Raw genomic sequence first — 23,354 nt, forward strand, 5'->3', positions numbered from 1 at the left:
AATAAACTTACTTTATTTCATTCTTTGAGTTTATTTCTCTTTTTTTCTTTCATCCCATTTCTTCTCCTCTCTTCTTCTCTTGTCAGGGTAACATCTGATTCCAGGCCAAAGGAATGTGTTCTTTATTGATGTCCTTCTGGGGGAAACATCTGTCTCTCAGCTGAGTGCTGCCATCTGTCAGTTTCATCAAGGTCTCTGATGGTTTTCTCATCTTTCTCACGCTGACAAGTCGAGATCAGATGCTGTGCTTCAATGATAGGTGTGTTGTTGCATCTCAAGTAGCTTTAAAATTCTTCATATCAAGCAGATATTACCAAACAGCTCAAAGGGAGAACAAGAAAAGTGGGCAACATTTTAGACCAAAATAAAGACCAGTGCATTTCCCCAGTAATGAAAATTCCTAACTGGTCAGTAATTTACTGAGTTACAGAGAGGGAGATTTTATAAGCTAATTTTTAAGTCCAACCTTCAATCAACCTTATTTTATATCTCGTACCGTGTAAAGAACTTTTCACTGCATGTTTTAAACTAGATTAAAAATAAAAACCTTAAATAAACAGTATGCAATATTAATGTTCTATTTACTTCGACAGTTTCATTTCTGCCACCAAGACTTCAAGTCAATTATTGAAATGTAAACACCTTTTTTTTTTTTAAATATATATATTTTATTGGCATATATTGGAACAGCATTTAAAGGGAAACTGCTTAGGATTAGGTCACATCTAGTGGTGTGGTTGAACAAACTGAATACCCCTCTGCTCACTCCTCCTTTTTCAAGACTGAGGTAACGTGAGCTGCTGAGTGCAAAAGTGTGGTAATGCTGTTTGGCTGGCTCATAAAGCCATGCTAATCATAATAGCAACACATTACTTGTGGAGTTAAGATAATTTGGGGAAACACATGTCCAAACAAGGGTCAAATTGTCTTTTAAAACCGGCTGTTACTTTAACCTCGTCTCTCACGCATCATTCGTTTATATTTCACGTCTAAGTAAAAGAATCAACCTGAAGGAAAACTTTCAGCAAAGACTTTCCATGGGTTGCATATTAAAGAGTAATTACACACTGCATCGGCCTGTCTCTGCCAGCTTGACAATTTAAAAGATACTTTTTTAGGGTGAGTGAGTTTGTGAGGGATGGAGGCGGGTGTCCTTGGAGCTAACTCGTATTCATTTAAAGCCAGATTGATGTTAGAGTAGTTCTAAAGTAGTGCTCTGAAATCATATTGGGACTGGAGCCAAACTGGACAGCAGAGCTGAACTCTGAGTAGCAACACTCATCCTACCTTTTCTTTCTATTGTTTGTTTTGTGTCTTATTTGAATAACAGCGTGTTCCTATTTTTTTTTTTGTCATTTCCCCTTGTCAGTGTGGCTCCTCTCCATCCTCTGGAAGCTGCAGAGACAATGTGTCCCTGCAACCCAAATTAACACCGTCATCTATCTCGTTGCCTCTCCATCCATCTCCTCCCTCTCATTTGGCTGTCCTTCCCTGACTCTCCATCTCTCTCTCACACACACTCTCCTTCCTACCCCCCCCCCCCCCACACACACACACACACACACACACACACACACACACACACACACACACACACAATTTTCTCTTACCAACACACATCTATGTGGTCACATCATCCTCTTCCCCTGGCACATTTTTGCATCCCCCATTCTCTCACCCTTAAATCCTTCATTTCCCCTCTCCCTCCCTCACGTTTATCTCTCTCCCTCCATTCCTGTGTCCCTCCACTCATCTGGCAGGATAATTTGGCTGCAGCAGAGAGGCTCTTGTGCTCCAGGTGTGGTGCATTGAATGATGACCAAAGGAGGACCAGGATGTGGCTCCACACACACACACACACACACACACACACACACACACACACACACACACACACACACACACACACACACACACACACACACACACACACACAAAAACACACACCTACACACATACATTGAGCAGAGCCAATGTCTCCATCATTGAGCATTTCTCCTTTTTTCTTTCTTCTCTTTCCAGGAAAACTCTGTCATGTTTTGCCATTCAGCTTTTGCTTTAAAGCCTGATTCAGATGATAGTGTTGTCACACTGTGACTAATAAATGGGCTTATATAATATATTACTATAAATATTTAGTCTTTCAATAAGGGTGGTCCAGTCCTTTTGAAGTCTGAGTCTCTATGTGACAAATGTGTCTTCCATCTCCTCATCCGATGGGTCCTCGTCCAGACTCTCTCCTCACTCCTCTCTCTTTCCACTCTCATTCCAAATGGATTAATTCATCCAGCCGATTAAATAGGCAGCAGCATCAATAGTTTTCAAGACTGCGCTGTCATAATTTTGCCTCGAGGCTCAATGAGGTGTAAAAACGGCTATTATAACTTGTTGGGAGAGACAGAAGAATCATTGTATCTCAATGGGAGTTTGGTAATGGAAGTCATCTTTCACGGTAGAATTCGGTGAGACGTTTCCAGCAGCCGAGGAGAATTTCTGAATTAATTACTTTTCGTATTGATATTTATGTGAGCTCGACTTGAGAGACAGATTCATGCAGTTTCTGCATTTATCACCAAATGGGAATAGCTCCATTGTTAGTAAGCTCAATCAGGCAAAATAGATAAAAAGGGTTGAAATGCAGCAAAACAATGCAGACTTGATAAATAAAATGTCTAATTAACCAGTCACCACCTCTGCTACATAATAGTTTTAATCCCAACAGCCTGTGTCAAGTATACAAGCAGTTGTGGCATCGAGTTATTTGTTATTCAAGAGAAAATTGTACTTAACTAGCAGTGCAAGGTGGTTCTGTTTGTGTAGGGACATATACATACACCGGCCTTTTATTCTGGGGCAAAAAACACAAGTGAAATGAAAGAATGAGGGGAAACACGGAGATGGGCTCTTCTGATGCTCCACCAAGCAGATAGGAAAACAAATTTCATTTTCCTATTGGCCGGTTGGAGCTTTAGGGAAAGATGCTGTTGAGGGTGAGTTTCTGCAAATCCTGAAGGTATAGATCATAAAACTGTTTTTAACAGAGTTGGGTTTTATTTGTCTTTTATACTCGCTTTAGCCCTTTCAGGGTCGCAGGGGGGCTGTCCCAGCCTGACCCCGGGGATACCACTTACATCTTATCTAAACTACATCAAGTCATTAACCTTGCATTAAGTTTTGAATATTGAGCACAGTGAGAACAGGATGTGATGCTTCCCCAACAGAATTTAAATGATACACATGCCCTTGACTTTGACTGTGAAATGTCTGTTTTTAAGTGTTCTCTGTGATCTGTGTCCCCGTCCTGCAGGCTCTTTACCGTGCCGCCTCATCTTTTTTACTGCCTTGTTCTCTTGTTTTATTCGTCAGCATTGAAAGATAGAGAGCCTGAAGACCACACACACACACCTCAAAAATCCACCCACACACTTATGCATGCGTGCACTTAGAGAGCAGGTACTGCACATGTGCACACACATAAAACACAGACACACACTTAACAACTTGATGAGGCACTGACCAGAAGAGTCAAAGCACTGTCATGCATAAAAAGTTCATATCAACATATCTTATCATCAAAATAAATGTTTTTATTTGATAGTGATGGATTCATGCAATGGAAAAAAAATCTAAATCATAGTGTTACTTTAACCTTCATCAGAAGGAGACATTCACGCTTTTACGTATTTCCTCGCCAATTTATACTCTACGAGATAAGTGTCTTTGTCACTGAAGGTGCGGCATTATAGAGTGGGTGTTAACTGTAGTTTCTTAAAAGAGCTATGGGGCCATACTGTGTGTGTGTGTGTGTGTGTGTGTGTGTGTGTGTGTGTGTGTGTGTGTGTGTGTGTGTGTGTGTGTGTGTGTGTGTGTGTGTGTGTGTGTGTGTGTGTGTGTGTGTTTCAGTTTGTGTCTCCCCGGCTGAAAATACTGCAGTCTTCGTCATGCCTGGCTGGCTCACAGCAGTGTGATGTAAGGGCATATTCTCTCCTTGGCTGCTTTAAAGTGATGGAGTCCAGTCGGGCTGGGCTTTGTTTAGGGAAGAGACTAAATCAAACGGGACAGACATCGATCGTGTGTGCGTGCGTGCGTGCGTGCGTGCGTGCGTGCGTGCGTCGTGCGTGCGTGCGTGCGTGCGTGCGTGCGTGCGTGTGTGTGTGTGTGTGTGTGTGTGTGTGTGCTGCTGTGGCGCTGAGGGCAACAACACAAAAAGTGTCCGAGCCCTGAGAAAATGGAGTCAGAGAGCATCCAATGTCTCCTTCTTTAAAACCTACAGTGGTCTACACACACACACACAAAATGAAACATAGGCGTCCACAGTCACACAAACAAAACACCCCTGGCCTTTTGGTGCCCATCGTCTCCCCTCCCTCCTCTCCCTCTCTCCCTGCACCGGCTTTGTTTCCTCTAATGTTTCTCTCTGCCAGCCGCCCCACGCGGTGTAAAAGCCTGAGTGAAGTGGACAAAGAGAAGGGTCCTATGTGGTGAGTGGCAGACAGCCCCGCTACAGTTGACAAACTCTGAGTTCTGACTCACTGTCAGCTGTCTGTGAGGGCCACGGGACAACCTTGCCTGGTTAAGAGTAACGGCCTTCTTCGTCAGTGGCACGGTGGGTATATATCACAAGTCTCGTCCTTCTTGGGAGGGAACAGACCCTTTTGGTGTCTGGCTCAACGGCACTTGAGGCGGACGCGAGTTCATGCAGAAGAACACCCACAATGCCCCACTGATGCCTCTACATTCTGCAGAACTACACAGGGTTTACCTTCAAGTTCTGTTTGAGTTCTGTATTTGCTGTAGGTCGCTGAAAGACACATTTGCAAAACACTGATTATACAGACGGAGTACTAAGTATTAAGGCAGTGAAAACCACCGGGTCATGTTTTATGTGGCTCTGGAGAAAGCTTTCCAAAGTTTGAAACAGAGTTATTTAAAAATAAGGGGCATTTAGGAGGCAGGGAGTTTTAATGAAAGAGTTGTTATTGAGTTGCATTATGGGAAATCAGTGTTCTTGGAGCTTCACACATACTACGGCACTACTACTGCTGCTGCTTCAAGTTTGACCCTTTTAAACTGTCTCTTGCACTTAATCACTGGAGTCCTTCTTTAGTGCAGTTTTGAGTTATAATTACAAATTGTACTTTGTAAGTACACGACTTGGCATTGGTGGGGCAGGCATAACATTTGTGGGGGCATTGCCATGCCTGGAACCGGCCTTGCTCAGGAGAGCCTAAGGATCAAAGTTCACAGCTGAATCTGCTAAAATAAGGTCTGCATTAAACAGAGGAAGGATCAGAATGACCTGGGTGTTTAATTCTCCACCTCTCTTAAGCCCTCAAGAAAGGGGGTCATCACACTCTGATTGGCCAAGAGCTGAAATGCACCAAGCTGCTCTCAATACTTAATTAGTGGCCAGTCCCCACACTCTGCTCAACAGGTGATCTGAATAACCCTCCAATCAACTCAGGGGAATTGGGATATTCAGCTAAAATTAATTGGGAAAAGGGAAATGATCAAAGAATGAGGGACTGTGCCTTCTTAATTTGTTGGGTCTCATAATGTCATCACCTGTTCTTCTTTTGTCGCTGTCAGATATCCGTCCATCCTGTTAACCCACAGACCTATCTGTCTGAATGGACACCATTAACATACTAATAAATTCTATGTATCGGTTAAGTTCTGCTATCCGGGGTGAAATCTGACCCAGAACTATGAATCAAAACCTTTGTTGTAGGTATCTACGGTGGGATTCCTGTTGAACCACTTGCACCAAGTAATCTGGTTTAAGATTGAGTTCTGGAAAACAGTAAAAAAAGAGCTGAAAGTTTCAGCCCAAATCGTATCATGGGTGTAAGTCCCGTGTTTGTTTCATCTTTCCATCTTCGCCACCTACCCCCTACGTGGACTCACACAGACCTTGATGAGAAAGGCTTTTTGATACGTCAAAAACAGACGTAATCAGGATAAGGCTTCTCATGTCTGACCTGTGCCTTAAAAACAACTTAAGGGAAAAAAGAAATAGTTTGATTCTCTTTCTTAAGTTTGTATTTGTCCCAGGACACTGATTCTCTTTGCCCTTTATTTTACACCACGAACCACATCGATGTTCCCTCTGAATGCAGACTCAGTGAATCAGGCGGTAACTGTTGTGTTGTATTATCTTACTGGGAAAGTCAAAGCTCCATAGATCAATATTTTTGATCTGATTATGGAATTAAAGGACTCTTTGTGAAAGGGTCACTCGTACTGTAAATCCCACTGAGAATAAACATCCCATTCAGTGGCATTAATCAGCTCCCGGCCAGTATTGGGGAGACTTTGTACCATTGTTACCAGGAACAAACAATGAGCCACATCTTTGAAGACTATTCAAGAGCCTGTCCTTTATCAAACACATCCCAAATGCACCCTCCTTTGTCATAATTTTACCTTTTGCCTTTGTGTCTTTTCACCCTCTTCCCGTATCTTCCATTCATCACTACATATTCTCTCTATCTCGGCGTGTCTCTATTTCTACCTCACTACGAGCAGCTTCGCCACCTCATTGTCGCCTCCCTTTTCTTATGGCGGGACGCATAGAGTCTCTCACTCTATTCTTGCCCACAGCATTATGGGCTACCCAAATAACGAAAGCAAAACACAATTTGTATTCTGGACCACGTCTGTGATGTGAGAGGAAAGCGGAGAGGGGCGGGAGAGGAGGAAGCGAGGAGAGGAGGGGTTGTTAAAGTCACAGTTTGAAGTTGGTTAAATTCATCGGACATAGAGTATCTGGGGGCGTTCACCTACACTGTTGGCAGATTTCTTTCTTCTCAAGGAACGAAGTTTGACCTTGAGTCATCAAGGCAAAATACATGAGTGACTTCACATCCACTTTATATCATAATCATGAGTCCCACTTCTGCTGCTACTTGCAATTAGACATTCATCTCGCAGAGTATTATTCATACATCTAATTATTTGCATCATTACACCAGTGGTTTGTATATTGATATATGACTTGCCTGCACTGCGCTTGGTGGTTGTTTAGTATTGTCTAAATATAGACGGTGTGCCCTCTCAGTTGGATAATGATGCGTTTAGCGCCGTCTGAGAATCTGTGAGATCCACACATCAACGCGAGCGCTCGTCAATTCCCTTTATTCAGCGCTGCGTGGTGGCATGGTGTGCGTACACGCATTAGAATCTGCATTCGCCCGAGTGAGCAACTCTGGGCCGCACGCTTTAGTGTGCACATGGATGCCAGTATGTATGTGTTGCCCTGTATCCCTAACCCCGGCAGTGATGCCTGGTCAGCAGCAGCAGCTGACACTCTCTTGTCACTGGCAGCAACTCCTGCAGTAAAAGAGAGCGATGGAGGAGATGGGATGGGGGGGGAGTAGAGCTCCATTGACCTTGCAGCAAAAAAAAAACTAACAGTCACAGCAGTGGTAGCACACTCTCGACTGCTCATACACAAAGAAATGCGCTCCAAGAGGGGCATGCACATCGACACACGCACTCTCCCTTTGTCTCATGTTCATTCTGGCACGTGGTCCACACTCTGGTGCTTAGGACTCGCCTCGGGCCCGGTTGTTAAGGCCTGCCTTCTTACAAAGCAAGAGAAAGAGTCGAGAGCAGGATGGAAAATGGAGTTGGATGGCAATGGGGTTGAGGATGGAATATGCACATGCACGCAAGAGAAAGAAATGCGCAGCCATTCATGAAGTAACAAAAGACATGGACAGTGTAAGCGAGGTTTATCTTCAGGGGAAGATGGGAATAGAAACAAGACAGAGTCCTGGAAACTTCTATGACTGTATCTCCATGAGCACGCAGCCTCTTAACATGTAATGCAATGTGTATTATCACTTCCACAGAAAAGCACGCACAACAACTCCTGTGACAAAAGTCAACTTCAAAAGTGTTTGCCCCATAGAATTGCAATTTGAAAGCCTCATAAAAGCATTGTCTCTCTCCAAACTAACGCCTCTTACTAATGATAATGGAGGCCTCAGCCTGGAGTCACCAGATTGAATATGACACTAAAGTGAATGGCAATTTGGGATAAACTGTGTAATTGAGTGCTGCTTCTGCTGCTGCTGTTTGTTCATCTTGCTGTATCCAATCACTGATATGAATTTCCGAATGAAAAAATCACAATATTTAAACTTTTGAGAGGTATTTTGTTGCCATCGACCCATATGCATATGTGAAAATATATATATAAATAGTAGTATAAAGCCTGAAAACTTGTCTCGAGTGATGTCACTTGAGTCAGCATTGGTTGGGTTGAGTCTGATCTCTGCAGCTCACTCCTCAACTCTGCTTGGGCCTTTTTTACATAAAACACCCAATTCTCTGACCAAACTGTTGTGGGTCAGTTGCATTGTAGGTAATGTAGGTGCCAGGCTATGAAAAAACTAAAAATATGTGGAATAAAACAGATGATATCTCTGGTTCTCCCGCATACATTTTGCTGAATCTATTTTAAATTAGTTAAGTCCGATATTCTGTTTTTCAGGGGTTTTTGTCCTTCTCTGTTTATGAAGTAGTCATTCAGCATGGCATGTGCACAAAGATGTTTTCTCAATTCATAACATGTTCTTGCACACGGCAAATCTGTGTAGAAGAGAGAAAATGAGAGAGACCTGTAGAGAGGCAGGAAGCAGTAATGTTAAATCACTAGCTTTGGGTTCGGGTCAGCTTCAAGTCAGATTTGGGCCTAAAGCTTTGAGGCAAAGCCCTGACTGGGCTCTGGCCTGAATGAATCAGACTTACATCAGAGTCTTCCGGCCCAAACTCAGTGTGGAATGTTTTAGCATAGAGTCGAGTAGCAAAGCACTGTAGGCGTTAATGCAGAGATTGCCCCTGTAGAGAGAGGGTGATGGGATAAGGAATGCAGATTACATTAAATGTAGAGTCAGTGGATTGGAAATAAAGGTCAGAAGAAAAGGGGAGAACAGGAAGAGGATAAAGTCATACATGGAAGGGAAACTTCCCCTGGCCTTTGTTCCTGAGGGGTGGGACGCGGCCTGGGAAGTGATGGATATTGTTCACAATGAACGCTGCTTTCCACAACAACGGCTCATCTCGCCTAATCTCTGCTATTGAGATGAGCTGTCATTCACTGCACGACGATGCAATTCCATCTGACCATTGACAGTTCGTTGCTCCACATTAGCTTGAGCTGTTTCAAGATAACTCTGCTTTGCATATAGGGCAACAGGCCTGTAAGTCGTTTTTTTTTCTTTTTTCCCACTTGTGCTGTGCTGGGAGCCAAAAACTTTTCACTCACTTTGAATAATCCTACTTTAAAGAACATTAGATGTGGAACGGGGAACAGGTAAGGAATTTAAAATGGTGCTCCATTTCCAGAAAGTTATTTGGTGGATTTAAACTTTTAAGAACAAAACTAAAGATTAATCACTAGGAAAGAGATGCAGCCTTACTGAGGCTGGTTTTTTTTCATGGACATTTTTCTTAAATTTTAAATAATTATTTACTTAAAATATTTATATATTATGGACTTTATTTCAAGTTTTTTGAATAGTTAGACATTTTCGAAAATATGGCCAAATGAGAATATTGATACCACTAAATCAATCTTATGATGTTTTTTAATTTCAGTTATTTTTGCATGAAGATCGTAGTGTGTGTGTGTTTATGTTAATTCCACCATAGTATTTTATTTGAAATAATATAATAAAACAAGCTGCAGGTTACCTGTAAAGTGAGAACCAATGAGGGAGCAGATTTTATATAATTCAGCACTGATGTTTCACAACCCAACACAGAACAAAATTACATTTGTTGACCGGGTAAACGTTTAACCTTAGGATTGATTCACTGCTTAGAAAGACAATGTAACTCTAAAATTAACTTCACTTTGTTCCCCAAAGATGGAGGCTTTAAGTGGCTTTGATGAAATAGGTCACATCATCATCCTATTTAATTGTTCTTTTCTAAAAAAAAAAAAAAGATCAAGCTCTAATATAAGAATAGTCTCAATCCGTTTTTGGTCCCGCTCTGTCCCATCTGACCATGGGTTCGTTAATGATCTCATTTAAGAGGTCGCAGGTTTTCTAATTGGAAGCGGGCTGACCTGTGACAGTCTAAAGTTAGTATCGACCCTTTGACCTTGTTAAAAATGACTCACGCTTCTGTCACCGCTGTCCTTAGAAACAACCCTTCAAATAGCTCAAACCACTTTTTGGACCTGAGTTCCCCCTTAAGGCAAACAAGTGCTTTGCTTGAAGAACATTTGACAAAAGGTGAGTTACTCTCCAGTGTGCATGTGTGGTTTTATAAGAGGGAGTGCAAATGAGCAACAGCACAGAATACAATCAAACCAAAGGTATTTATATTAATGCAGGTATTGCTTTTTATCCTGTCATAGGGCAACACAACACCTGAGAGCTTTCCACTCGTTGGGATTGGGTGCAACACCTTCACATGACCTCACAAAGTCCAGCTGAGGACCTGTCTGGCAGAACACTGTGCGCCATCCATCCCATCACTTATTCCAATATTAGCCAAAACGCAACATCTGATGTTTCAATAGATGCTGTTCCCTTCATGCTCATAATTCCTTATTAGCAGTTGGGCTCGGTTCCAGCCCTGTGCCGCCCACTCAAACAATGACTCGACGAGCACAACGTTACGCCAGTGTCTGCAGGCATACACACACATTAATAAGCCCCAAACCGGCTGCGTCGGGCACATTTTTCACTGATCATCTTGTGTATCGGTGCGACCATCAAGCGCTTTCCAGATGCTGGTCGCCTTGCACAGCATCTGCCCTTGACCTTGGCAATGAGGACTCACTGCTGACGAGCCTGTCTGCAGCCCTCCGTCTAGGCCCATTATGATATCATTGTGTGGATGTGATTGGATGGTTGGCGGGAGAGATTCCTGTTATCTGTGACCTGCTCTGCATCAGTGCACAGTTTGTACGTGTGCTCACCTGCATAAGCCAATTTGTACCAGTTTGCATCTGCGGGACAAAGTCCAGTGACCCATGCTGCTTCGGTTTATCATAACTTGCATGTGTTATCAACCTAGCTGACTTTGCATGCATAAAGTCATAAAGTATAAAGTATACTATGCATGCTATATAAGCTGTACAAGAAGACTCTGATGTAAATCAGTGTTTCTGATCGCAGACAAACCCCCAGTTTCCCTTCTTTCTCAAATCTGTAACCTCAGCGGGAAAAAAACCCTCTACTTTATTCTCTTTTATCAATATCAGTGTTTTGATTAATGCCTTTTAACAAGGACCCTGAACACAAGGTTAATTGTGCTTTTCATGACAAAATCTGCCCAAATGCAAATTGTCTCCGGGCGAGCTTTGTTCCGTGGCTGGAAACAGTGTTTTAATTATCCAGAAAACCTCTTAAGACGTGGACAGACTGTAGTGACCATATGCTCAGCAGTCACAGCATATCTTACGATTTCTTATCAGCTCACAGGTGGTGGAGGATGTGTAGAAAAAGGAGTAAAAGATCACAGCTAATTTAAACAACGGTTAAATGAGGAAGAGGAGGGAATGGAAAGTAGGTAGGAGAGAAAAAAAAGAAATAAAAGTAAAGATGAAAAACAAGCTCAAAAGAATCGACCAGAGACACTTGTTTTTGCATCTTTCCATGGATGTTTGCCTACATAAGGACTGTGCTGCCTCCTGACTACTCACAATTAACTGACCTCTCTCACCTATGATAACAAGCCCACACAAACAACCATCCCTCTAGCTTTCCCAGTAAAATGGCATTTCCCTAACCAGTCCCGCCCAGTCTTCCATACTCACTCACATTCACCGTTATGTGTCCACACAACAATGAACGGCAGAGGAGAGAAAATTGAGAACTAGAGGGCAATTGGCAATGTGCAAAATATGCATTAATACTCACACACTCACACACACACGTACACGCCTACACACAACCATCACCAAAACTGCTAGTATTGTCTTTTTTCTCATTGTGTGTGGTTTTGCATCAAGTCTGAATGGAGGTCTGTAGAATGCGTCCCAAGGTAGTAACAGAAAATGAATCCAACTCTATGTGCAGATTGAAAATACATGTTTCTGTTTCTGTCCACTGTCCACTTTGGTTTGGACTGAAATGTCTCACAGCTACTGGATGGATTGCCATGACATTTGTTAGAGAGGTTAATTTGGTTTTTGTTTTGTAGAGGGTTTTTTTGTAAAATTTCTCAAAGACTACTCTATAAACAAATAGATTTCCATTAACATGCAACACTCGTGGCATTCCAATCAGCCTCCGCTGTACTTTGCCTTTTGGGCTTATTAACAAATGCTAGCTAACGTGCTAATGTAAGATGGTAAACATAATAAGCCTTGTCAGAGTGAGCAAGTAAGCGTACTACAGTTGGCATTTAGCATTTAGCTCAAAGCACTGCGTTACAACCCTGCAGTGCTGCTAGCATGGCTGCAGATTCTTAGTCTTGTTTTACATTAGTGCCAGAGTCTGAAATTAAACTAGTTGAGACTCGTACATTTAAAAAGACCACACCTAATTGTATTTTGAATGATTTCACAAGTTTCGATTGATTTTTAATTTGCGGTAACATCTGGGCAGATGATTGCATGCCCCATTAGTGAGAATCATTAACTGTAAGGACTTTTAAGACAAACCAATGAAGCAAACCGTCTTTGGATCATTCGCCTCATTATAGACTCAATCATTGGCCATTATGTGGCAGTACAGACAAAAGAACAGTTTATCATCCGCTACATGAAATGTCAAGGGAGAACACTTTACAGGAGTGGCCTGTAGAGTAGTGGAAAAATGAATTTAGTTTAAACAGTTTGCACCTCCTTTTGCAGAGAAGAGTGTCAGTTTTTCCAAGTGGGGGATTTTTTTGTGATTATTTTCTGGTGACAAATTCCGTTCAGTTCAGCAGATGTGCTGACAACAATGTTGATGGTTTGCCTCTGTACCGATGACAACGCTGATATACAAGGGTGGATACCGTGTCAGTGTGAAGGACTGTGTCTGGATCAGTGTACTGTGACGGAGAGAGAGAAGTGCACACACACATAGATACACACTTTTTTCATCTCAATTCACAATCCATAAGAGCTTCCTCAAACCAGCATTTAGCAGCTCTTTGAGTTATTGTAGTTAATCAGAGCGCTTAGACCACAAACACACATGTTCATACTCTGAATGAATCCACAGTCTGACTGTTATGGTGCTTCAATGCCTTTCTCAGTCGACTGGTCCCAATCCCACTGACACGAGTCTGAAATTTCTCCTACACTAGTTCTCCACACTTCCCTTAACGCACCAGCATCAGTACTGCACAGCTCCACACACACACCTTTTTATTATTTCTCTCATTGTCCTTCTCACACACACTCATCCACACCTCCACCCATCTGTCCCTCTTTCTGTCTCCCTCACGCAACTGATACACATACAAAACCCATTCTGTCTCTCTCTCTCTCATACACACTAACGTCCCATACCCAGGCTTCCTCCCTCGGGAGCATTATATCACACCTGGGTATTTCACACTCCACAGAGCTCCACGCTCGTTAAATCACTGATTTCCCATGAAATCAGGAGAGGATATGCCACCATGCGTCACGCCTGACTTTTATATATAATGGAGAAGTGGTGATAAAGTTTAAGGGGACGTATGATGTGTGGGTTTGAGAGTAGAGAGAGAGAGCGCACAGGGGAAGACGGGAATGTCCAGAGAGGTGGATGGATGGTTAACGTATAGCCTGTATGCCATCTATAGTATCCTGCTTGTGGGAAAGGAGGAGAATAATAGTTACTTAGTTTTATTCTTTCTTCTGTAGTGAAGCTGATAAAAAGTATTGCTCTCTGTTTCACCCTTATCTCTTGAGTGGTTCAAATCCTATCCGTTTGTTTCCTCATCTATGAAATGTACTTGCGGTGTACCTCAAGGTTCAATTCTGGAGCCCATTGCTTTTTCTATTTACATCCTTTCCCAAGGTCAAAATATAGTTTCATATAAATGCATTTGATGCACAATTGTGTCATCCTGTCAACCCTGCTGATTCTTGAAGTTTGACTTCCCTAAAGGACTGATTTGAGGATGTTGGATGACGTGTAACGTTCTCCATCCTAACAAGGACAAGATTGAGATAATATTTTAAACGCCCAGCCTGGATCAAACAATTTCTATCTGCTGTTAGCACAGAAAAGTTATTTATTCCATCTGGATTATTGTATGAATGACCTCCTCTAGCATCAACAGCAGGTCAAAGTTTCCCTTTACTTTGAGAGATATCTCAACATCTACTTCATACAATTCTGGTCAAATAGCTGCCTCATTATTCTCATCTCTCTTACTGTCTTTCTGTCTCTATACTATGACCTGAGAAAGTATATCTCCTCCTCCCAGTCTTTCCTCCATCTCTCTCCCTTCTCTCCCTTCTCCATTACCTGCCTTTCAGGTCTACTCACCAACAGCTCCCCCCCTCCCCAAACAAATGTCACTTTCTAATTGGCCTGCATTGGCAAGGCAGGAGAGCATTTTTGTTCGGACAGCTGTTAATCTAAGAGGGGTTGGCCAGTGGCAGTGAGATTGTGGCTCGGACAGCGACGGTGGCGGGGAGAGGGATGACAATCTGGAGCAGCACTGAGAATGACGCAATGAGGGAGAAAGACGAAGTTTGAGTCTGGTGGGAAAAAATCACAAACACAGACACTCCGGCACTGTGCCAATGTTGTTTCACTTTACATCCCTCACCTTCTCTACATTCCTATATAGTATGGAATATGTGATGTTAATGTACAAGCTCATACCCTGCAGTTTCATTCAAGCATCTGCTTGGAAGCCCCAGCATCACCCGCATAGGAATGTGATGAGTTTTCACCCCCCTCCTCCCTTTCTTTCTTTCTTTCACACACACACACATAGACACACACAATGAAGCGCACACAGACACACACAGCACTCGGGGAACCAATCACCGTCTCCTGTTCTCAGGTCCTGTTTGTGAATGGGATTGTTACGGGAGAGGAGGAGGCAGGCACCGCTGTGTTTGTAGGCATGCAGCTGCTTCACCGGGGAGACATCGGCATCCCATTTTCATTACTGAATTATTTCTCCACTCTCTTCTGGCTGCTCTATAATTCATTTTCAATGTTTTTCTTGTTTTGTTTTTTTTTGCTCATGCCCTGATTTCCATTTTTGTCTTTCTCTTCATATTCATAAACTCTCTCAGACTCTTTTTTTGTCTATTTTTTGATGCAGCAGTCAATTGTGACTGCCTTTCTTTCTCCTTTTTCTTTTCTTTCATTTATCCCCTGACACACCATTACCGTCATCATTATAATCATCATCATCGTCATCATCATCAAATAGTGCTGTTAGTCTTTTTTACATCTTTTTCACTATCCTGTCATGTCACTGCCATATACTGCAGAACAGCTGGCTTTCTCCACTACCCTTTGAATTCACTTCCTTTCACCAGTCACTCTACCTGCCTCCTAAAGCAGCAGTTGATGCATGTAAGGTTAATGACCACTAACACTCACACACATACACATACACACACACAGACATACTGTGGACACTTACCTCCAGTGACAGGGTCTTCGTCCCGGGTGCTTCTGGATCCTCAGTAGTTGAAGGAAGAGCGACGAGCCTGCAAGCGTCTGGCGGCTGGCGAGAAGTGGAGGACAGAAAGACACAGAAAGAGAGATAAAAGACAAAAGAAGAGAGATTGAGAGGTGTAAAGAGAAAGAGAGAGAGAGAGAGACAGAAAGTGGATGAGACCAGGCGGGCTGTGCGATCCAAGAGGAAGAGGAGGAGGGTGCTCTGGCTGGCTGGAGGTGAGATGAAGGGGAGAAGGAGAGAGGGAGGGAGAGATAAAGGACGAGGGAGGGAGAGAGTGAGGGTGCGCTGGATTGGGATAGGAGGGGATTGTGTGATGTTTGAGAGGAGGAGGAGGGATTGCAGGGAATGGAGGGAGAGGAAAGTTAGAGAGAGGGGGGAGGAAGGAATGGTAAGGATGCAGAGGAAGAGGAAAGAGGGGGGACGCTGGTTAGAGGAGAGGGAGAGAGATGGGGGAGCAGCAGAAACAGTAAAAAAAATAGTCAAAAAGGTAGACAGCATTGACACAAGCATGTTCATGTTAAAGGGCTTTGATGTGAAAATTTCTTTCCATCACACTTTAATCCAATCCGGTCTTTGGTGTGTTGCAGTACGGATACTGCAAATAACTTTGGAGCAATAACTTACCAGAGCCGGCGGACGAAGGGCTGGGAGAGGAGGAGGGGATAAAAGATAAGAGAAGGTGAAGAAGGAAGAGCTTTTGTGAAAGATGATGCCAAAAATGGAATTGGGGAGCTTGGTAGTCTAATCAAAGGATGGAGTGATTATGACGGAAGTCATTAGACAGGACATGTGGAGAGTAGAGGAAGAAGAGCACATTGGCCTCTGGCTAATTGCACTCAGGGATGAAAGGATGATAAAGAAGATGAGAGAAAGAAAGAGAGGAGAGAACACGTCTGAATGGAGGATGATGATATTATCAAAATCCACTGATCTGTCATGTGCCTTTCAGTGAGCTTATGTGGGGTGATGTGAATGGTAATGTACAGTGTCACTGACTACATGCGACCTAGAAACACACCATAGTCATGGACGGATTATGAAACAACAGGCCCCTGGGCACAGACTAGTAAAAGCCCCCCTCCTCCATATGCAGCAGGACTCCCAGACTGAAAGACATGCTAAACCATCGCTGCATCGTTTCTAGTCATTTTTCTCCTTTTTGAATTTATTCATGTTTTCATGTCGTTTTTGCATCGCCAGTGTTTTGTGTTTGTATAAAGTCTCTTTGTTCTTTTGGGTGTTTTTTGTCTCTCTGTGGTTGTAGGCATTTGCATCTCTTTGGAGTGTTATGTCATTTTCTTTGTACTCATTGGGTTTGTATAGCCATGTTGCATTTTCTTGTAGTCATCTTGCATTTTTGTTTTCTTGCGTCTCTTTGTGCTCGATTAATTGTTTGACTTTTCAACAAGAAATATTAAAAGTCACTTCACACAGAGGCTCTGCCTGCTAATTATCAATAGTTCCAAGTCAGTAACGCATCCAAGATTACAGTGTGGTAAAAGAAATCCGGTGATGTGTTGAATCCGTGCAAACCTTAAGGGGTTTTCTCTGTTTGTGTGTGTGTGGCTGTGTATGTGACTGTTTTGCAGGTGAATGAATCCCTCGCTGGATGGTAGAATGGCTTCGGGACATGGTTTTCAAAAATAGGTACTGATTTACGGGTCAAGTCTTATTCTTCTTAGTAGGACCCGAGGGCCAAAAAAGGACCTGTGATAATACAGGTGAGATGCAATTGAAAATCTATTCTTGAATACCGTGTCAGAGGTCCGGGTCAGCTACAGTGCTCTGGAGCTGAGGAGGCGAGGATTCATTTCCTCAAGGTGAGGCTTCATTTGCTCAAGGACACTTCAGCACGGTGGATGCTGACCAACACAGAGCTTAATCCTGGAACGTCTGGTCTCCCATTCAAAAATAGCTTTACTCAGGTGTTTAAACACATTACTGAGAGTGGCAGTCCATTTCAACAAAAGCCTGCAAAACCAACCATACAGAGCTTCAAAAGAAAACATCTAGAATGACCCAAGGCTTGCCTGTAATGTGTTGTTTTCCACACACTAATGTGCTGCACTTTGGCCTTTTCATGCAAATCCCCCTCCAGGTTGTGTGTGCATGAAATTGTGCTGCAAATGAAGCCCATTTTTACTCTTCTTTACTCTATATTGGGTTTGTAAAAAATGATGGACAGCAAGAGATATGGGCCAGCTGTGATGGATTTGTCTTTTAAGTTTCTACGTTTCTGTCGAACCCAGAACTTCAGCTTCAACAGGGGAAGTGATCACACAATCTCCGAAGTAAAACAACATAAATCACACACACAACTTGTGCAGGTTATGAGAGTCTTAATTATGCTTACTACTTCCCAAGCACTTGCATTTTCGCTAAATATTACTATTTAAAACACTTATGCTTAGTATACTTCCTTGGATGTGTAGCATGCAGTAACAAGAGTGAGATTGTTTATGCAGAAGTGTTCTATATAGTAAGCTGTTGGCCCATATCCAGTGTTGAAAAGCCTGCAACCTATGCCAATGCATAGGTTGTGCAGAAGAAACTGAACAGCGAATGTGGAAGTGCCGTAAATTTGCATTCTTTCTAATGCCCAGCAGGGGCTGACTCTTCTGGTTGAAAGTCTGATTCTAAGGAGAAAATTACCCTACTTGTCACCTGGTTTATTACCTCAGTTAACATTGTAAACATGATGGTCCAAAGTTGTCTATACAGTTCATTTAGTAAATAACGGTCCCATTTAGAATCAAATAAACCATTAAGCAGGGTATGCTTAAGGCTTGGCTATCTTGTGATTGACAGGTTGCTACCACGGTGTTGTCCGGTCTGGGAGTCGTCTGTGTTTTTCGTCTTACAATTTTAACCCTTTCACAGTGTGTTATCAGTTCATGAGAGATAATTGTAACCACTTTCGTTGCGTAAAAATTGTTTCATTCAGCGTTCGGTTGTACGTAGCTCTATCCCTGTTGTGTCACCTCTTTTTTGCAAAAAAACTTAAGGCTTCAAAATAGCAGACCACAAACCAATGGGTGACATAACGGCGAGAGAGTTTGTAAATGGATGTTTTGATTTAGTTTTGCTTCTATTAAACACGCCCTCCATTTACATCAATTCATCAAGACCCTCACGCATACAAGGAAACACAGGTTGACTAATTGATAAACAAATAAGCATTATGGAAGTGAGGTATTCCTTTAAGTGAAAGCTTTTGAGTGCTTCATTTCAACGGCATTCACACCTGCATAAGTTTCAGTTTGCTTTCTAGTCTTGCTTTAATTTGTTATAGAGTGATTTGTGTGTGTGTGTGTGTGTGTGTGTGTGTGTGTGTGTGTGTGTGTGTGTGTGTGTGTGTGTGTGTGTGTGTGTGTGTGTGTGTGTGTGTGTGTGTGCCCTGCGATAGAAAGAGAATGAACACAATTAATGAGACAGGAGGAAGAGAACAAGACGTGTCTCCTCCAGCTGTTTATCAGCCCAGAGCACTCTGCTCGGATTAAACTACAACTACTTTATAATTACTATAATGTATTCGTATTGGGCAAGTATGGCTTTCTTAATAAAGAGTCCAATAATTGACTCTCTCCCCTCTATCTCCTGCTCCAGTCCTCCACTCTCCCTCTGAAACACTCACTATTGATCTCATTAATTTACATTACATTCTCATTAGCCTCAAAGAGTATTTAATTTTACACCAGCAGGATGATGGCTGTGCAATGGTGAAAGCAGCACTATTACTCAACAATAGCAGACGGGTTCAATCATTCGGGTCATGCTGTGTATAAATGTCATTAGCACTGTTTAAACTGTAAAATATTCCCCCAAAACAATGATTTCAAATGCAAGACACAACCATTTAATATGATTTGTCTGTGTGGAAATCAAGCTGCTGCCTGTTTTCAATTGCAATGCATGTGTATGCTGTTAGAGTTGTGTGTCGCATTTTTTAGATAATGCTAAGATCCCTGACTGTGTAAACCTAAACATAAATCTTTTGCATGAAAATGACTTTTATTTAACTGTTGCATTGATGACCAAAAGAACGAATACATCTCTGTGAAGGTAAGCCTAATTGAGACCATCAATTCATGCTCCGCACTGTTGAAGCAGCACAAGGCAAGATTAATAACAGCATATCTTTCTTATCAGTAGAGGTCACAAAACAGCAGAGGAGCACCTCATCTGCCGAAAATGGAAGTAATTTAAAAGAAGCGCACAATCCGTTACCTCATCCATATTTTTCCTTTGGTAAAAAGCTGTGTTATCCAACAACAAATATGTGATGATTAACAAACAAAGTCATTGTGTTGAAAAGGAAATAAAATGTTCCTGTTTGTTCTCACCATGTAAGCTTGTACTGTATTAGAAATCAGGTTACCACTTTACATTAAAGCTAATATTGTTCCTTAAACTGTAAACAAGTTAAACTCCGCATTTTGACAGATGTACCACATAATGTCTGGCCCTTTCAGTTTGATTTTCTTTTTTAAATAGAGCACCAACAATTTATTTCATTATACTCTTGGAGTTCAACTAAATAAATGAAGGTGTACGCATTTGTTTTCTGTGTCCATGCTGTGGTGTGTGCATCTGTGGAATCACACTCTGGCTTTTGATTTCATTTGGAGATGATGGTCTCTGGGACGGATGTTATTTCCCGCTCTCTGAAACAGAGATAAAGTCATTTAAACACAAACCGATTTTAAACCCCTAGAGGTGGTTGCATAATTATGACCTAAACCTCTGACACTTGGCACTGCTGGAGTGCTTTTTTTGGCTGTCCTAATAATTTGTCAAATTCAGTCAAGTTTGTAGTAATTAAAGGCTTTTGTCACCCCAGAATAAGAACAAAGACTTAAATAAAGCACTAGAAGCAATTATTGTGTTCATTAATTGCTATCATCCACCATCTACAGCAGGGTGTGAGCCTAAAGTAAACAGGAGTTGTAGTTTGTGATCACTAGGTGGCATAGTTGTTTTAGGAGGTCAGATAAAGAGTTCATGGCTGAATGATATAAAGATAAGGGGCGTTCATATACTGTAGGAAATAGGATATTTATTTATGGTGACCCATATGCCATATAAGACCGGCAGCATGACCTGTAACATAGTTTCATGCCATATGACACTTTAGTAACAGCTCAACCACACTTCCCGCTCTATTTACCTACTTTTATGGACTTCATTAGATTATGTTTTAGACTTTTGGGCTGAGCAAAGAAAATTAATTGAGCTTTGCTTTTGCAAAATACCAGACTCTGATACATTTCCTCCCATCATTGGACCGGGCCCCGTTTTGCCCAAATGACATATCTTGACATACATAATCCTCAAGTAGCACATATTTACAGATCAGCAAGTTGATTGGCGAGTTTCTTGTTGTTTCCGAGAACCAGAGGAAGTTTTTTTTTTAAAAGGTCTCTAGAGAAAGAAGCTATTCTCATCTCCCCAACTTCTCCAAACACTACGTGAAGTGTGAACACTGACAGCTCTGTAGCAACAGTTCCAGCTGGTTCTATATCAGTTTGAAATGAAAAAGAATGACAACCTGTGCATGTTTATAGAAATAGAGGATAGAGGATATTTCATTGTTTTGAGCCCATTGTGCACATGGCATCTAATAATATGTTTTGCATATGCCACACAGCTAACACTGCTCAGCAGTGACCATTTACTTTAATATCAAAATGTAGAGCAAATGTGAATCACTTGAGTCACAGCAAAGTCACAGCAGCTGAAATGAGGAATTGGTCTTCACTCATCATCAACTTTTCTCAGGCTGTGGCATTTCAAGATGTTTGTTAGCAGGAAGTCAAAGGGCAAGATAGAGACTGAGAGAGAGAAAGGGTCAGCTGTAAATGACAAGTAGTGTGAATAATGAAGTTGACTTGACATGAACTGGCTTTTTGATCAGAAAGAGTAAGCAGTAAACTCAGTAGGGTTTCTTTTTTATATATTTAAACCAAGATTTATTTCATGTCATAAACATCTGATGCAGTGCATGCATGTTTTTGGGCTTTCCTAACATGGCCTTAAAATGTCCTTTACATTTTTCATCTGTGTCACATTCATTTTGTTGTTTGTATTTTTTATTTTCTCCCTCATGACTCAAAAGGCATCAAGCCAAGAGTGCCGTCAGACGGCGACTTGGCTCAGGATCTGAGGCAAGTCAACTGAAGCATCTGTCGGGTAACATCCACACTTATTTAAATGACAAGTGTAACTGTAGCATAAACATATGCATGACACGCTGCTATGTAACGTCCATGTGGCAGGGACTTTGCTTCAGATAAAGATAAAGATCTGAAAGAGATGTGTGAGTCAGAGCTCAGTTTCTTCTTTGTTTTTGAGGAATCGTTATTAATTAGAAAGTGTAAGGGCTCCAAGTGATGATGCAAACTGAGCAGAAAAGCTCATTTTCACTTTTGAAATGGCAGTTTATGACCCCTTTTTAAAATTTGAAACTGGTCAAAACAGGTGAAAAGAGAGAACATTTTTTGTTTCATTTATTCTATTGGTGTAAAGATGTACTGTGTGTGATAAATATGCATATTGGGAATGAGTGTGATGGTAAGTAAAGGTCTGATTTAGTGATTGTGTGACCATCATGGGGTGGTGGTTGAGGTGTTCTGACTCAATATCACTTTTGTTGACTAGAAAGCGTCCAACCCAAATTACTCATTATCATAAAGGAGAGCAGAGAAACATTGAGAGAGCGCTTGTTGAAAAAAATAATGGTTAACCAACATTTACATTTACAGTCTATAATCTTTTTCTCTATAAATTTGAATTCTTAGTCTTACTTACTCGTAAAACATACTCAGCGTTTAACTAATGCTGTAATATTTCATAAGTGATTTCATATGTTAAGAGATAAGTCTTCAATGCGACAAATAGACAAACATTTTGGTAAAGCTTTGTTTCAGGTTTTATCATGAAATGGAGTGAATACATTATTAATTAAATAATTAAAATCTCAATCTGTTTGAAAAAGTATTTTGCTACTTTCTCTGTGTATGCAGCGGTGGATAATTCAGATTATTCACTCAAGGGTAAAAAACATCAATAGAACTGTACATTAATACAATTAAAACGCCTGTATTCAAAATCTCACTTAAGGAAAAATACAGAAGTACAATAATAATCAGCAAAATATACTTAAATTATCATGAGTACTTTTCATGTAGAATATGGCTATTTAGAGTATAACATTATTAGACCTAATATTATTATTGATGCTTTAACATGCAAGTGCCAATATGATGTTTAAGCTGTTTCAGTAGTTTAATGTTTATTAATATAAATCTTATTTTAGAATCTGCTCATATGTTCTGTTTGTGAAATCTGTAAAATAATAACTGTCAAATACTAAATGGAGTAAAAGTACAGTCTCTTTAATTCATAATCATACTTATAGGTGCAGTTCTACAGAGTACTTATACTTACACTGTGCAAATAGGCTTAATTAATTGATAACAGAAAATGATTAATGCAAAAATGTAAATTGTATCTCCATCATGCAGATCATTAACAGATGTTTTCTTTAGTTCTCCCTCTTGTCGATCTAATCTAATCTAATCACTTGTGCTTTGATTGCAAGTAAATTCTGAATTGAGGCACAATTGCATGACATTAAGTGTCATTAAGAGTTATTTATTTTTTTATTCTTTCATTGTTTCTGTCTTTACCATGTAAAGTGCCTTTGAGTATTATTACAAGTACACATTTTACTAACACAGAGTTGTGAAACCGTGCTC

Source organism: Anoplopoma fimbria, chromosome 11 (assembly GCF_027596085.1).
Source record: "Anoplopoma fimbria isolate UVic2021 breed Golden Eagle Sablefish chromosome 11, Afim_UVic_2022, whole genome shotgun sequence".
Classification (NCBI taxonomy): Eukaryota; Metazoa; Chordata; class Actinopteri; order Perciformes; family Anoplopomatidae; genus Anoplopoma; species Anoplopoma fimbria.